This window comes from Carassius gibelio, chromosome A19 (genome assembly GCF_023724105.1).
Source record: "Carassius gibelio isolate Cgi1373 ecotype wild population from Czech Republic chromosome A19, carGib1.2-hapl.c, whole genome shotgun sequence".
NCBI lineage: Eukaryota > Metazoa > Chordata > Actinopteri > Cypriniformes > Cyprinidae > Carassius > Carassius gibelio.
The window spans coordinates 13,068,050-13,078,657 of record NC_068389.1 but is presented as its reverse complement, the minus strand read 5'-3'; positions in this window follow the sequence as shown (position 1 = coordinate 13,078,657).

The window sequence follows — 10,608 nt, the reverse complement described above, 5'->3', positions numbered from 1 at the left end:
CGTTTTGTTTCATTACTAAAATATGAAACCTAATATGAAAAAAATATGAAAAAAAATATGAAAAAAATATGAAAAATAACACTTTTTTAAAATTAATTTTTATTATCATTTTATTTGTTTATTTATTTTAGGGAGCTATAATGAATATTTAAACAAAATGTATAATCTGACCCTATTATGCAAACTTTAGGTATTAATATGCACTTTTAAAGTACCAATAAGTAACTTTACGCTACTAATATATATCATTTAGGAGTAAATAAGATATTAAGATATACCTTTTAGCTTTTGTACCTTAACTTACTGCCTCAGTGACAGTGAGGAGAAAATGTTTTAACTCTGTATGCGGTAAGAGGTTATCATCTTCTAAGTAAATAAAGGAGCACACATTAACTCTCATCCCTGTGATTCCTGGAAGTGGCTTAAATGTGGTGAGCAGGAACTGTTTTTAAGAGAGACTGACAACTCTTTATTAGACACAGTGCAGTGCTATTATCATTTACTAAATAAATTATTCAGAGTGTTTGTGAGGGTTTGTGACTGTGTTTCTGAGGTCCTGAGATTAGCTTTTTCTTGGCCTCTAAGCAAGCACATCTGCAGTCAAGGCTTCACATCTGGTTCTCACATTTCCCCCTTGCACTGCTGAGAGGGAGCAAAGAGTAAAAGAAGAGCGACAGAAATAACCAATCATTACACTTCAACAGAGGGGCAAATTCAGATGTGTAACTTTTGTATGCAATCGTATTCAAAAAGCAACCACAATTTAGTTTAACCCTGGATTTATCTGAATTTACTTTTGGTTTTGTTTTTAGTAAAGTTAATAGGCTAACCTGATTTAAACATGTTAAACAAGTCTTGTGTTACTGCATGTTTAATGCATGTGGGTTGCAAAGGTTTATGATAAGATTTTTTATACCTTAAAAACGCTAAAATAAATAATAATTTTCACTTAATTTTGGAATTAGTTTTTTGCCAATTATGCTTTTTTTATTATAAAAATTTTGTTTTCCTTTTGTCGAATTGTGCACTAACAATAATGCTGATTAAACCAGTCCATATCACAATTAAAAAGTCACTGCCATTCTTTCCAGCACAAACATGTCTCATTTCTATGTAAATGAGGCACTATTTGCCTGTCGCAATTAATTTTGTGCTATTATTGCCCACGGAAAGCAGGCTGTAAACAGACGTCCTTATTTTCTACAGATCATATCTATCATTCTATAAGTTATATTCCCGTTCAGTGTAGACAAGCGCACCTTTGGCAATTTTCGGACAGAGAACTGAACCACAAGACCGGGAATTGGGGTAAGTTTGCACCTGTTTTGCACAATTGTTTTGAATAAACTTCAAACAGCACTTTCAGAGAGTGTAATTCATTCTTAGTGAATTCCCCCTTAGTACGTCTTTCTCTGTTCCCACACCTCCCCCATTTTCTTCACTCTCCTCATTTTGTGTGTGTGTGTGTGTGTGTGTCAACTCCCCATCTCACCTGGAATCAACATCAGTACTTTTTGTCATTACTTTGGCAAATGTCCCTCAGTTATGATTTATCAATTGAGAAGTAAAGCATCTTCATGTGGCTTGGCTGTATAGCCAGGGAAAGCTTCCAGCTCCTATTCCACTCCTTACCCTCACAGCAGATGTTTTGAACTCCTCTATGCGAGGCCCAGCCTGGATTCCTTGCTCCCTTCCAAGTTGCGCTGACCCTAGCGACCCTGTAATTGGTGGAATAATTTGCCCTGGTTTACATAAACACTCCCTGAAAGACCGATTCTGTGGAGCTCTCCCAGAGGCTGAGCTGCATCATGGATATGTGCAGTGGGAGAGTGAACGAGACTTCAGGCCTCCAGTGACAGACCAATACTCAGACTGATGCAATAACAACTGAGTCCATCAGCACACATGGTGTAATGGTCTTCAAGGAACATTACCAATGAAGTGAAAAGAGCCTCTTTTTTTATTGAGAATTGAGTTTCAACTGTTATGAAACTGGAAGGTTTTGTATGCACTGATCGACTGGAGACACAACAGGCACCCGAAAGACTTGTGCTTGATGGCTAACAAGGTTAAAGACTAATGTTAAACTGAAGCACAGCTAGCATGTGTAAAATTTCTTTCTTCTTACAAAGATCCCATGATGAATACCATTTTTTATTGCTGCTGTTGATATATTTCGTATTGAGACATTTCTTGTGCTAATAGTCTCTCGTTGGTGCCCAAGCTTTAAAACCAAGATAATTGGTATTCACTATTGCTAGCCATTGTTAGCCAGCCAGTATAACCAACATTTTCATTATATAGCTTATTTTATTGGACATGGCTACAAGTCTAAGTCAATCTTTTCAGTCCCTAATCTTTTTGAGATCAAGTGTACATTTTATATGTGTACATATACATAACTTTTTTAGAAGTATATTTGCATATAAGTAGTCTTAAAGTTAACAGACAAACAGTAAAAGCTGTAAAACCCCTATTCAAGTGCTTCTTTCTTCATGTGTAAGTACTGCACATTGCCATTTATAACCCAGAGGATGATACAGTACTTGTGTGGTTCAAAATGTCACACGCCTTTTATCCTTCAAGAATGAACAACTCCAAAGTGTGCTTTGCTGTCCCAGCAACAATTATTAGCAACCGTTTGTGTGTGAATTGGCCATGTTGGATCTTTCGAACGTGTTAACGTTTTAATCAATCTGATTCCATATTAGTTTTGACAAATTTCAGCAAATGGACATAAGCGTCTGTGAGGCGTACAGGCACGGCCGTACAGGGATAGAATGGTTTCCATATGTAGACACGGGTCCACGCCAGCACCTTCCCTAATTGCAGCATTTACATGTAAGAAAAAAGCCTGGCAGGTTGAATGTAATGACAGAAACATGGAAATTATTAAACTCTGGAAAAATAGAAATGGTCTCATATAATAGACATTTTTATTCCCAGTGATAACTGAGTAACACGCACGCAACACGCACTCTTATTTCTTCTGTATGTTTATATATGCATACATACAAACAGTATATACAGTACATACAAGCATCTGTGCAATTATTTGTACATGCAGCTGTGAGTTAATCTAATACCGTCAAGATAAAAAATTGATGACAAGACCACTCTCACTTCTCTATTACCTTTTTCTTGATTACTCTTTTCTTTTTACCGTTATACGGTCCAACCAGCCAGTTCATCAAATATTAAAGAACAGCAGTGTCTATTAATGCTGCCAGGGCAACTGAAATATGTGTGATGGATTTTTACTGCTGTAGTGCAGAATGTCTTTCTCAATGGCCCCCTGGGATCCCCATCCAGCTGTTTAATCCATAGCTCCATCACAAGCGTGTGAGGATGGGGTCGACCTCCACCAAATGTCTTCATTTCTCCCCATACCTTCCTCCCCCTTGGGATAATTGCTAACGAGGCCCTTTCGGTAATAACGTTGAAAGACTCAATAGGAGCAGAAACTTTTACAGGAAGGTCAGGGCCGATGTTACCATGTTAGGACGCTGAGTGATTGATAGAGGTGTGTTTCACGTCACCTCATTCGCTTTCCTTCCACGTGTGCTCTGTAAAATCACATATGAATATTCTGTGTTGTTAACAAGCTGAGCTAATGAGATGAGAGGTTTTATGAGCGACATTTCTTTTGATTGCGCTCTGGCGTAAGAGGATGAGCCAAATGAATGAATCATGATCACCTACAGTATATGATGTTTATCGAACTGCATACAGTAGATCAAATAATCACATTCAATAGGTTGGTGATACGTGGAATCAATTTTTGCTGATGATTCACTCAGCAAGGCATGGCATGATCACCTATTCACATCTTCTTACTTCATGTTGTGTTTCATTTTAAAACAAATCTTGTTTAAATTACTTTCAGGCACTGGTAACATCTCTCCATTGAATGCTAACTGCGGTGTTAATTAGACCAACTGGAACCGGTAACCGTAACACTTCCCATAACATCCAATGTACAGAATCATAAGAAGAATGGCATCTACACTAATATTAGTCTGTTTTATTCTTATTCTGAGGCCACCGTAGCCACCCAGATCCAGTACGCATCCAGATCAGATGGTCACTGCAGTCATCCAGATCCAGTCGAGATGGTGGATCATCATCTAGAGACGACCTCTACAGCCCTGAATGTCAGCGGAGACCATGTCAACTAGATAAGCTCCAGAGACAGATCCCCTGTGAAGACATTGTTGGCCATCGGGACAAGACCACAAGAATCAGATGAGTCCTCTGCTCAATTTGTTTGACACTGTAAAGTTGCTTTGACACAATTTATATTTTATAAACACTATATAAATAAACTTCCCTTAGAGTAATAATGGACTGTCAGCTTAAACTTCATTTATAAGGTACGCCAACAGACATTCTACCTATTTAATGAACTTTGAAAGTACATGTCCACTAGGCTAACCTAGGGTAACCTTTGAGATGACACAAGACTAGTTGACCAGTCGATTAAACATTGCTGCTGCTAGGCAACATTGGAAATACTAGTCCAGTTGAAACTATCTTTCTTACAAAAGGGTATGTTGAAATTTTTTATTCATGTTATATCTGTATGAATCTTAATAAAATAGTGTTTATTTGCACATTGCTGCTGTGTTTGCAGGAGTAACCATGGTAACCGCAGTATTTCTATGCTTGATGGAAATAAGAAACATTTGGACAGTATCTGGAATTATTTGACTTTTTGATTCATGGTTTAAGTACTTCAAATGGATCCCATTTACACACAGGGCCCTATCATACACCCGGCACAATGCGATGCAAGGCGCAAGTGTGTTTGCTAGTTTCAGTCTGGAGGCGTCACCTCTGCAGTGTTATATATATTTAATCCCTGAGCAATATTTAGAGTACATCGTGCAAAAATAAGTAAGAACAGTTTTATGAAATTGGCTCGTTTTGCAAAAAGGCTACATGTTTTTATTCGTCGCATTGGCACATGGGCACATGGGCGTACTGGTCTAAAAAAGAGTTGTGTTAAGGTGCATTGCTGGCACATTGCTATTTTAAGGAGCTGAAAATAGCCCTGGCGCAAGCGCATCTTGCTCTTAAAGGGAATGGGAGATGACACTCTGATTCATGTATTGAACGTGCCGCCCATTACTCATTAAGAGAATAGGGACAACCCCTTCCAAAAATGCGCACCATTTAACCTAACAGTGTACTTAATGAATGTTAGTTGAGATATACTTGCACAGTAATAAGCAGTAGTTGACATGTAGTTGCGAAATTACTTATAGTTATAAAATGGACTATCAAAATAAAACCTAACCAACCATTCCAGTCATTTTGTGGATTGAACAAGTAGCAGTAACAAGTAGAACAATTGAAAATTTGACTAAACGACAGAGCGCCACAGTGTTCTAGGAAACTGATTTCAGATGGAAACACATCAATCATCTCAGGCTCTGGTGGTCCACTTTAATTCAAAGAATGTGAGGTGGGGAAATATGGCCCACAGACCGCGGATGCTGGTGACTCGGATCGTCAGGGCGGAATGAAGAAGGGCACTGCAATTAGCGCTTATTGATGCACCACTGCTGCCGTGCCACCCATTACTGGAGCAGAGGTGACCAGCTGGGCATAGCAACAGGTTAATTATGGCCGTGCGCACGGGCTAATAGAATTCCTCTTTCGCAGCGTGCCACAGATGTGCACACTAAATCACACACAGTATTAATTCTGCCCCTTCATCCTCTCAAACCAACCGAGGCCGCATGGAGCTCCATGATCCACCCCCCACCCCACCCGGATCACCCGTCCTATATGTGTAGAGGAGGGCAGACACAAACGCACTTCACGCTCTCTAATCACAGGTGTACGGATGGGAACATCACTCCTCTCCTTCACCTCACACTTTCCCCAACAATCAAGACCCCATTTTAAATGTCATTAATCAGCAGGTTGCATGGCAAGATCCAATTCATATCTGTCAGATGTACTGGGCAGAAACTAATAGCGGAGCAATTACCTGAAAGAAACCCTACATGACAGAGATGTCAATGACAGTGTGTTTTAATACAATGAGCTTACTGTATTGTAAGAGCCAGTACCAGAATCAGTTATTTGTGTCAAGAAAACACAATAGAATTGAGCAAGAAACATCCACGAATACCAGAAGACTAAAACGGATCAAGATGTTTTCCAAAACGGCGAGGGAAAAGAGCTGCGCCTCAGAGATTTGAATCTCAGCGTGAGTAGATAACACGCTCTCTTTGCCATTCCCTGCAAAAGTAACAAAAACCAGATCTGTGACAGGACAACAGTTTTTGAGGGGATGCAGTATTAAAGTTGCTACAAAAATGAGTTGCTACGGATCAGTTCTTATGTATTGTGACGTGTTATAGTTTTTTCGAAAAAGCAAAATGTAGGACAGGGCAGGTTCTATAAATCGGTTTGTTGATGGGATTTTGAGATGTGAGTGTTGTACTCAAAAGTGGAGGCAGATGAACATGAGCTTGCAGGACAGAGTTTATATGGACTAAATGATTGGAGAAAATCTGCTCTAAAGGCAGCGACAGCTATACATGTTGCATACGGTTATTGATGTAAACAGATGAGATGTGCGCAGAGAGAAATTAAATATAATACAGTGTTGAGAAAGGATCTCATTACAAATAAACAGGCAGCATGACTCAGGCCTCACACTGGTGAGTGCTGGCTTCCTTTAAAAAACAAATAAATTAAACCAAAGTTTCTCCTTTTCTTGGCAAGTACATGGATAAAAGTGTGTGGTTTTTATTAGTGTCAATGGAGAAACAGTGGAAAATGTTTCTTTCTTTTTGTAAGATTTGCCTGAAAAGAAAGGCTTGTTTAAAGGAGGACAACATATGTATTAACAAACAGTTTTTTGTTATTCATTCATTCATACATTCATTCATTATTTTATTTTTTTACTATCTATCATTATTTTTCAATTTTCCATTTAATCTTTGTTTAACTTTCTTAATTAAAACAGATATTTAAATATGGGTTATCTAACTATAATTAATACTTTTGAGTATTTTAAGGCTATTATTATTATTTTAGTTTTAACTTCACACATGGCTTATAATGTGCCGTGATATTTAGCCTTCAGCTGGGTTTGTAGATACTTAGATTGGCAGAACATTGTCACTTTGCTTTTGTGCCGGTGATGTTAAATGATTTCAAAGCTTCATGCTTCACATTTTCCTCCTCTGTGAACACAATTATGTTCTCAAAAAGACCTCTTCTTTAATACGCATCAGCCTTGAGAGGGGAAGAAAAACACATAAGATATATATTTATATATTAACGAACACATTCACGACAGCTTCCTCATTAAAATTGGTGTTTATTCACTTTGCTTAGCATTAGCAGAATTCAATAATAGAAAGTAAATTACAGTGATCCTTTTGAGGACGGACAGGTTAATGGTATTATGAAGAGTGGGAGTGGAAAATAGAGATACGAAAAGGGAAACAGATGAAAGGTCATTACTACCACCTGTAGATTCTGGGCAAACAAATGGAGAGTGGATACAGTCTGGACAGCACTATCACACACACACACACACACACACACATGCGCACACACACACACACACACACACACACACACAACATACATAAAGACCTTAACTTGTGCTGTGCAATAATATATATGTGTGTATAAACATTTCGTGCTGTGTAAATCAAGAGTGAAAACTTATGGAATGTTTTACCAACCTATTAAACATGATTCTTGAAATCTTTGAATCAAATAATTTTTTATCAGAGACTCATGTAAAAATGCACGTTGTTAATAATAATTAACAACATTACTGATAATAAGAAATGTTTCTTGAGCAGCAAATTAGAATGATTTCTGAAGGATCAAGTGACAATGAAGACTGGAGTAATGATGCTGAAAAATTATATTTTAAATCAAGTTAATGTTTCACTGTTTTTACTGCATTTTGATCAAATAAATGCATTATTGCAAATTGAATAAAATAAGAGGCTTCTTTCAAAAACAACTCAAACTTTAAATGGTAGTTGAATCTGTTATTGTTCAGTGAATTAGAAAAGAAACAAACACAAAACAAAACAAAGAACTGATCAAACTGTGAAAAAGAATGTCTTTATTACAGGTTGTGTGAGGGTAGGGTAACATCAGCCAAAAGTCAGCTAATGAATCACTCAAAATAAGACCACAAATGATTATTAGTGAGCAAATTTAGTCAATTTGATTTCATACTGACTTCAAGCGAAAACAATTGCTTTCACTTACATGAAATGAATTTATATGTATGTATATAACTTGATATTAATGATGTGGGTGTTTTCATTTGTACAAGATGTTTCTTGCATATAAATCCATAAATATATACTCATTTGCATGAGACAACTGCGTCTCAGATGTAAGAGATTTATCGGGCACACATCCATCAGTCTGTGTGTGTTTATGCATAGGTAAGTTGTTCTACTCAGGATGACACTGATTACAGAAGGTGGTTCATGGGAAGGAAGAGCACTTGTAGATTCCAGTCGCTTTGTAAGTTCTACAGTGCAAGAGACAGAAAGAGTGGAAAAAAATAACGAGGATTGTGCCGTATGTTTCCCTGGCCTCGAAGGAGAAGCTCCCTGCTTTGATCATACACTTCCAATCAGACTGTTTCAGCAAGCCGCGAAGTCTACAAGACCTCAAACAGCTGCCAGACAATACATCCCATTACCATGGAATACACATCAAATTCATGTAAGTCACCAGGGCTACAAAGGCAAAAAGGTTTTGAAAAAGCACTCCACACCAGACTATGAAGGAGCATGAGGCGAATTCATCAGAAAAAAATAAGTGCTGCTTTCCAAACAAGTAGTCTGAACAGCATCTCTGTGCAGTCAGGATTAACACAATTAATTGAAAGGGTTAAAGAAAGCACTTGAAATCAAAATTAAGGAACAACAATACAAGTCATGCCTAGTGAAATTTTTGATTTTTTGAGCCAAATGGATTTTGAGTACAATTACCTTAAAAACATACATACAAACAAGTTACTTCATTATTGATATAATAATGGACCTTTAAAAAAAGAATACTGAGTTTAATACAAGATGGATTGAGAAAAACTGCAATACTTAAAAAATACGTTTAATTAATTCATTGTCGCAATTAAGAACATGCCTAAGTTTTAATGTAATTGCTTTAATATTTATTATTATTAATACAGAAAATGTTTTTTAATTGTATATAGTACTAATTGTTTAATGCACAATATTAGCTTGTGTCACTGATGTTAACTCATAAATATCAATCTGGGCATACAAACACTTTTTAAAACTTTTTTTTATTGCTTGACTGAGCATACAGTATGTTACTGCTATAGACTAACACATCAAAGATAATGTGTATAATATACAAATGTTTCATCTCATCTAGGGCAAAATCGATATCTTAATTCTTTACGTTTGACTTTATGGTCATTGTAAATCAATGAAACCTGATTTTACGGAGGAATTGCAATATTTGCATATAAAACATATGATTAATTAGGCTTTGTTGGTAAAACAGAAGTGTCATGCTTACATGCATATCCAGATTCCATCTGTGATCTGGATTAATATGTGATTCCTTCCTCTGTATATAATATCACTAGATGAAAATGTAGCACATTTCAGAACATTTAATGTAAGGCATAAATAGTGAAGAGCGTCTAGTTATACTGGAAGCACAGATTTCTGTTTTTGCATTTAAGATACAATTTGTGGCTCTAAATTGTTAATGTCTTTCAGAGGATGACAGAAAAGCTGCAGTAAGCTGAAAATGAAAAGAAAAGCACAGTGTTTTTCTGCCACTATAGCAGTGAAGGCACAAATGCTTCAAATCAAAAAATGCAATGACTCGACAGCCTGGCAATGCCTGTTCTACAGACAGGCCACAATTTTCAACTCAAAATCGCACCCTTCTGCAAGGCGCATGAGGGCACTCCTCTCATTGGCTGATACCTTCTACAGTAATACATTACAGTTGAAGATGGGCTAAGAGCTGCATAAGCTGCCTTTTAGAATTGAAAGTCAGAAAGCTGGGGAATAATAAGCAGTCTTGATGGAAGAAGTGAAATGCATAACATTTGCTCAGTTAACCATTTCAGCTGCCGTTTCTGGGTTTTTTCTTTAACTTGGTTCTTTAAATATGACCGATAAGAAACCTGAAAAAATGTGAGAATGTTAACAGAAAGGACTAGAAAGACTTCCAATATATATATAGAGAACATTTCATATTAAATACAACTTTACAGTAGCTTTAGTTTCTATTATTATTTTTTAACATTAAACGTCTTAGTGGTAAAATAAATGGCATGGTTTTGTAGCATACAGTGTCACAAACAGAATGAGACGATCCACAAAAAAAAAAAAAAAAAAAATTTGAAAGATGGCGAAAGATGGCTTATTTGAATTCTGGCGCTCTCTCGTGACGCACGCTGTGATGAACCTGTCATGTGATGGAGGCGGAACTGTTATTTTTCAACAGTTTTCATATATGTGTGGCGCATTTGTTTTATCACCATCTATATGTGATATAGTGGCCATCTGCACATCAGCATGTATTTTCATTGTAATTCTTTGTAAATGCTGCATTTTT